Raw genomic sequence first — 6,808 nt, 5'->3', positions numbered from 1 at the left:
GAATTCTGTTGCCCGGCTGTGTATGATGGCTTACTCATACCAAAGTGTTCCCTTTGTTGTCTGAAATGTATCTTTTAAAATACTACTCCCCTTTTTCTTCTCCCACAGGTGCAAATGTTTCAACACAGCCCCTATCTACTCCATCCCATAGGCTGGTCCAGATTAGAAGGCAGAAAAAATGAACTCGGGACGACATGTTCGCCGAGCTCATGCAGTCCTCCTGCACTGATAGGACCCAGCTGAATGCATGGAGGCAAAAAATTGCAGAGTCCCATAAAGCATTACAGGAACACGAAGAGAGGAGGGATGTGCACGATGAGAGCAGGCAGGACTCTATGGTCAAGCTCATGGGAGAGCAAACTGACATGCTTGGCTGTATGGTGGATCTAATGTAGGAAAGGCAGCAAGACCACAGGCTGCTGCTGCATCCCCTGTATAACCACCCTCCCTCCTCCCCAAGTTCCACAGCCTCCTCACCCAGATGCCCAAGAACATGATGGGGGAGGCTACAGGGACCCACACACTCAACCTCAAAGGATCGCCCAAGCACCAAAAAGCTGGTATATGTGAACTTTTGATTGGTTTTTGGATATATCCTTTCCTCCTCCTCCCACCCCACCATAAAAGTCTCCCCCTCACTCTCACAGATATTGTGGAGCACACAACAAGCAGCAATTACAATTGGAATATTGGTTGTGCTGAGAACTAACCGAATCAGTAAACTGCACCAGCGTGCTTTCAAACGTCCAAACGCACATTCTACCACCATTCTGCACTTGCTCAGCCTATAGTTGAACTGCTCCTTACTACTGTCCAGGATGCCTGTGTACGGCTTCATGAGCCATGGCATTAAGGGGTAGGCTGGGTCCCCAAGGATAACTATTGGCATTTCAACATCCCCAACAGTAATTTTCTGGTCTGGGAAGTAAGCCTCTTCCTGCAGCTGTTCAAGCAGACCAGAGTTCCTGAAGATGCGAGCGTCATGCACCTTTCCCGGCCATCCCACGTTGATGTAGGTGAAATGTCCCTTGTGATCCACAAGTGCTTGCAGCACCATGGAAAAGTACCCTTTGTGGTTTATGTACTGGCCATCCCGGTGTGCCGCCACCAAGATAGGGATATGTGTTCTGTCTATCACCCAACCGCAATTAGGGAACCCCAGCACATTAAAGCCACCCACAATGGTCTGCACATTTCCCAAAGTCACTACCCTTGATAACAGCTGGTCAATGATTGCATTGGCTACTTGAAGCACAGCAGCCCTCACAGTAGATTTGCCCACTCCAAACTGATTCCCGACTGACTGGTAGCTGTCAGGCGTTGCAAGCTTCCACAGTGCTATGGCCGCTCACTTCTCAACTGTGAGGGCTGCTCTCATTTTGGTGTCTTTGCATTTCAGGGCAGGGGACAGCAAGTCACAAAGTTCCATGAAAGTGGTCCTATGCATACGAAAGTTTCGCAGCCACTGGGAATCATCCCAGATCTGCAACACTATGCGGTCCCACCAGTCTGCACTTGTTTCCTGGGCCCAGAATCGGCGTTCCACAGCACGAACATGGCCCAGTGCCACCATGATCTCCCAATCACCACATGCTGTGTATCTAGGAATGTCTGTGCCCATGTTCTCATCAGTATAGTAATCGCACTGTCTTCGCTTCCTCGCCCGGTTTTGTAGGTACTGCACGTAGTGCTGGATAATGTGTGAGGTATTTACAATGGTCAAAACTGCAGTGGAGATTTGAGTGGGCTCCAGGCTTGCCACACATGGGTAATCCTGGAAAAAGGGTTCAAAACAAGCTATTCAGTTCAAGATGGCCGATAAAAGGGGGTAAATTGTTGTCTTCTGTAGCTTTCACATAGTCAGGAAGCTCTCTAGGACTTCAAGAGTGGGAGAGCAGAGTTTGCGGCGGAAGCTGTGCAGCTCTGTTCATGATGGCCAAAAAACGGTGGGGATTTATTGCTGTCTGTAGCTTCCACAGGAGCCCAGGACAGACAACATGGAAAAAGCAGAGGAAGCTTTGTGGCTCTGTTCATGATGGCTGAAATACGGCAGGGAATTGTTGTCTTCTGTAGCTTCCATGGGAGCCCAGGACCAACAACATGGAAAATATGGTGTAAGCTGTGCAGCTCAGTTCACAGTAGCTGAAAAAAGGCGGGAAATGGTTAGATGAAAGAGTAGATAGAAAGATGAGAGGACATGTGAGGTGGTACCAGGAGACAGGCGGTGCACCATGCTGTACCATCTGCTGGGAGCATGGCGTCTGCCGTAGCTTTCACGGCGGGAGAGGCAAGTGACGGCATACACCCAGAAACACCCGCGAGAATGTTTTTGCCCCATCATGCACTGGGAGCTTAACCCACAATTCCAACAGGCAGCAGAGACTGCTGGAGCTGTGGGAGAGCTTCCCACCGTGCACCGCTCCAACATTCGATGGTAGCTTCGTTACTGTGGACGCACTCCGCTGAATTCATGTGCTTTAGTGGGGACACACAAGACTGAATGTATAAAATCGCTTCCAAAAATGTGAATAAAATAAGTTCGAATTAATTTTGTACTGTAGACGTACCCTTAGTCCTGTCTTGAGTGGAAGGGACTGGACTAGGTGACCTGTTAAGGTCCCTTCCAGTTGTACTCTTCTATGATTCTATGAATGGGAAAATCAGTTGCCTTGGATTATCAGAGTTTGTTTCAAATTCATGAATGTACTGATATATTTTCACAGGGACTCACTCACACAATGTCTTCACCCAAATTTTGCACCAGTATAACTATTCTGGTTAGTTCTGTGACTTTGTTATGGAAACAGTTCTACAGGTACAACCTCTAGTGCAGACACAGTTTTCCAATAAAAAGGTGCCTTATACAGGTATCGATTATTCCCTTTCCCGTATGGGAATGAGCTATGCCGACATGAGCACCTTTACATCAGTATAATTGCATCCAGTCAGTGTAGGTGGTGGGACACCTCATGGGGCACCCTGGAGGACTCAGGGCAGCACAGAAAGCAACCCCTCAACTCAGTTTCCCTTCTTCGTCCCCCATATAATGGAGGAATTCCCCTAGTCTCATGGTTTTCCCTGCAGAGCGGCTATTACTCGAGTCTCACTTCAGCCTCCTGAGCTTGCCTCTTACTCTAGCCCCCTTCTGCCCTTTATTGAATGTTGCCTAATTCCTCTCAGTGGGGCATCTTTTCTAATCAGGGCTGGCTTGGCCCCAAGATCTCCAGACCAGGGCACACAGCCCTGTCAGAGGCGGGGATACGCTGGTACAGTTAAAGTGGTGCAACTTCTATGTGTAGACAAACCTTCAAGCATGTATTCTTCACACTGGTTATGAAGGGAGTAAATAATGTGAAGTATGACAACAAAGATGACAGAAAGAGAAGACTTAGTTTAGTTCTTTTATTGAATGATGTTTTTGGTAACAGACACAATTATTAGGGTCTCCTAGAAAATGGTAAAATATGAGAAGGAACTAGTGGGAAACATTGCCTGAGAGTGGAAGGAATTCTCAGGGCATTGCTTTGGCTATAAATGTACAGGCTGGGTTTTTCTATAAGAGGCTGATGTTAGGCACCCAAATCCTATGCACAGTAAATGAGACAATTGCCATTGTCAATTACAACTGGACATGGTGGAGTGGACAGTGCGCTGGACTAGGGCTCTGGATAACTGATTTCTTTGCCTGTCTCTGCCACTACCCCACTGACTGAGTCTGGGCAGGTAACGTCACCTCTTTCTGCCTTTGTTTCCCCAGCTATAACGTGAGAATAAGAATGTGGAGCTAGGGCTAGAGTCACAATGCTTCCACTTTAGGCCCCTGAATCCCAGAATCTGGCCCCCTGGGATTCACAAAACCCTGCTCAGCTGCCGGCAAACCCTTTAGGCAGCTAAGTGTTTGCAGTAAAAGGGGTGTAGGCCCCTATGTCTCTGCCTCTGGACTTGCCCCCTACAGCCCCACACCAGGCACCCGGTCACCGAAGTTCCAGAGCGATGTACAAACCTGGGGAAGATAGGAGTTCCCCTGTCTGGCTCGCCTGCTGGGCCTCATCCAGCAAGCGAGGTGCCCAGATGCTTTTGAAAATCCCACTGTACATCGAAGTGTCCTGAAAAACTGGCCCTAAATCACTGTTGAAAATAAGCAGCCTAGGCTGGTGTCCTGTGTTCTGTGGCACAGGTTAGAGGGTTTCCTTTTGCTTTTCTGTTTCTTTGGAAAGAAACCCGGGAATGAAAGACACTAAGAAACAAAAGTTAATTATACAATTGCCTAACACTGGAGTTCCACGTGGACATTGCAACACTATATTTTTGTAATGTAGGAATCACACATTTTGTGTGTGTGTGTGTCTGTGTATAGAATTCTCTCACTCTACAATGAAAGGATGCTCAGCGTTCCCGCTGAGTTCATTTTGCCCGCACCCTCTCACTGAGCACAAACTCCCCTCATTGTTTGAACTTTGAGCAGCCAGAAGTTCAAGTCTCCCACCAGCCCAGTAGTACCCACCTGCGGAATCTTATAAAGGTCTCCTAAAAAGAATGGGGTCACAGGATTAAAGAGATCTCTCTATCTCCAATTTGTCCCATGGCTGTGACTCTAAGAGCATGACTCAAAACCCAAGGAAGGAAAGGGGAACATTACCTTGGACTACAGCAGGCTTTGGTTCAGGCCCCAAGCCAGCCTATGGTATGTCTATTTCATTTTAACCTAAGGAAACTGATTGGTTAGCATCGTCCAAACATGAATTTCCTGCTAGCTTTCCTCAGAGCCTCCTTGACCTCTTTGTTTCTCAGGCTGTAGACAAGGGGATTGACCAGAGGAGTCAGGACAGTGTAGACAACAGAGAGAACTTTCTTGAAGTCTCTCAGTGTGTTGGTTGTTGGGAACATATAGGCAATCAGTAGAGTTCCATAATAAATGGTCACCACAATGAGGTGGGAGGAGCAGGTGGAAAAGGTCTTTTGCCTCCCAGTGGTGGAAGGGATTCTTAGGATGGTCACAATGATACAGATGTAGGACATCAAGGTAAGTAGGAATGGGACCACTAAGAAAATCAAGCATAGTGTTAAAGCCAACATTTCCATCAGCTGAGGATCATTGCAGGAGAGATTTACCAGAGGGATAAGATCGCAAAAGAAATGATCAATATCATTGGAGTCACAGAAGGTTAACTGGGATATCGACAAGGTTATTATGCCACTACATAGGAAGCCACCTGTCCAAGAGCCACCTGCAAGCTGGAGGTATAACCTGCCACTCATACGGGTTGCATAGTGCATTGGATTGCATATTGCTAAATACCGATCATAAGACATCACTGATAAGAGAAGGCATTCCGTGGCAATCATAGAACCAAAACAAAAATATTGTGTGAGACACCCACTAAATGAAATGGTTCTGTCCTCAGTCAGGAGACTGGCCAGCATGCTGGGCAGGATGGTGGAGGTGTAGCAGGTCTCCAAGCAGGACAAGTTCCCCAGGAAGAAGTACATGGGGGTGTGAAGGTGCTGATCAGTTACAACTAGCACTATGATGAGGATGTTCCCAACCATGGTTGCAATGTAGATCAAGAGAAACAGCAGGAAAAGAAGGATTTGCAGATGAGGAAGAGTCCCAAATCCCAGGAGGTTGAATTCTGCGACGGACGTTTGATTTCCCTTTTCTGGGTTCGTCATAGGTTGTGTCCACGGGAAAGAAATTCACTCTGGGATATAAATGAAGAACATTCACTCATTTAAATGTCAGCATTGTTTTCATTGTCCCTGCAGCTGGCTAACAGAACAATAGCTGATTAGAGAGTGGAGGCTAGGGGAGGGGAAATGGGGAAAATACCATCTCGCTTGACACCGGGGGACAGATTTGATATACAAGCAGACTGCAGGTTAAACAAAATGTTAATCTCTCTGGAAACCTGTGTATTAACTGGACAGATCACACCAAGCACCCAAGTACTGTGGTGATGGGGCTCATGTACAACAGTACAGGAACACAGATAGATATTGATTCCAACAGTCACACCTTTCACTTCCCGGTGTATCAAAGCAGAACAGTGTCCTTTGAGAGGTTGCAGTTCCACTGCTGAAATGGGTCAGGATTTTTTATTTTAGGTGAAGCCTCAAAAAAGAAGCAAACCAAGTAAATAAGACTGGGATTTGTAATGTCTGAGCGGCCAGCTCCAAGTGAACTGCAGTGGAAATGGAAATAACGCTAACCCTAACTCTATTAGCACCCTTTGAAAGTTTTTATGCTAAACAGACAAATGCCTGTTGGTCCGTAGGACAATATTTCATTGTCCTGAAGTAGGACACTCTACACAGAGACCCAATCTTCATTAAAGATAATCAAATAAACAAAAAACCCTCTAGCTAGAAACCACCATTATAGCTTGAAATTTATCCTCTATTGCGAGAAAATAATCTGTATAAAATTTGAAATCTGTAAAAAAAATGTTCTATTTTCATATTATGAGAGCGATGTGGAACCCAAATTTCCCTTTAATCGTCAAGTTCATGATTTCAAAATGTTGGGTTTTATTCCAATTTTATCTTTACAAAAATATTTATCTATTTTTAATTTTATTTCTTGATTTTCATTTTATATTATTTTTATGTTATTTTATATTTGTATTGTATTGTCTTTGATACAATAATTATAGTTTTATAATTATTTAAATTTTCTAATTTTATATTTCAACATTTTATAAAACTATATAACCACTTTTTTTCCTAAGCAAAATTTTGTAGAAACTGGTGTGTTCCCATTGAACATTTTGAACATGAACGGATGATTTCTGATGCAAAAATGTTGGAT

Source organism: Mauremys reevesii, linkage group 15, assembly GCF_016161935.1.
Source record: "Mauremys reevesii isolate NIE-2019 linkage group 15, ASM1616193v1, whole genome shotgun sequence".
Taxonomy (NCBI): Eukaryota; Metazoa; Chordata; order Testudines; family Geoemydidae; genus Mauremys; species Mauremys reevesii.
Note: the sequence above shows the minus strand (reverse complement) of the source record.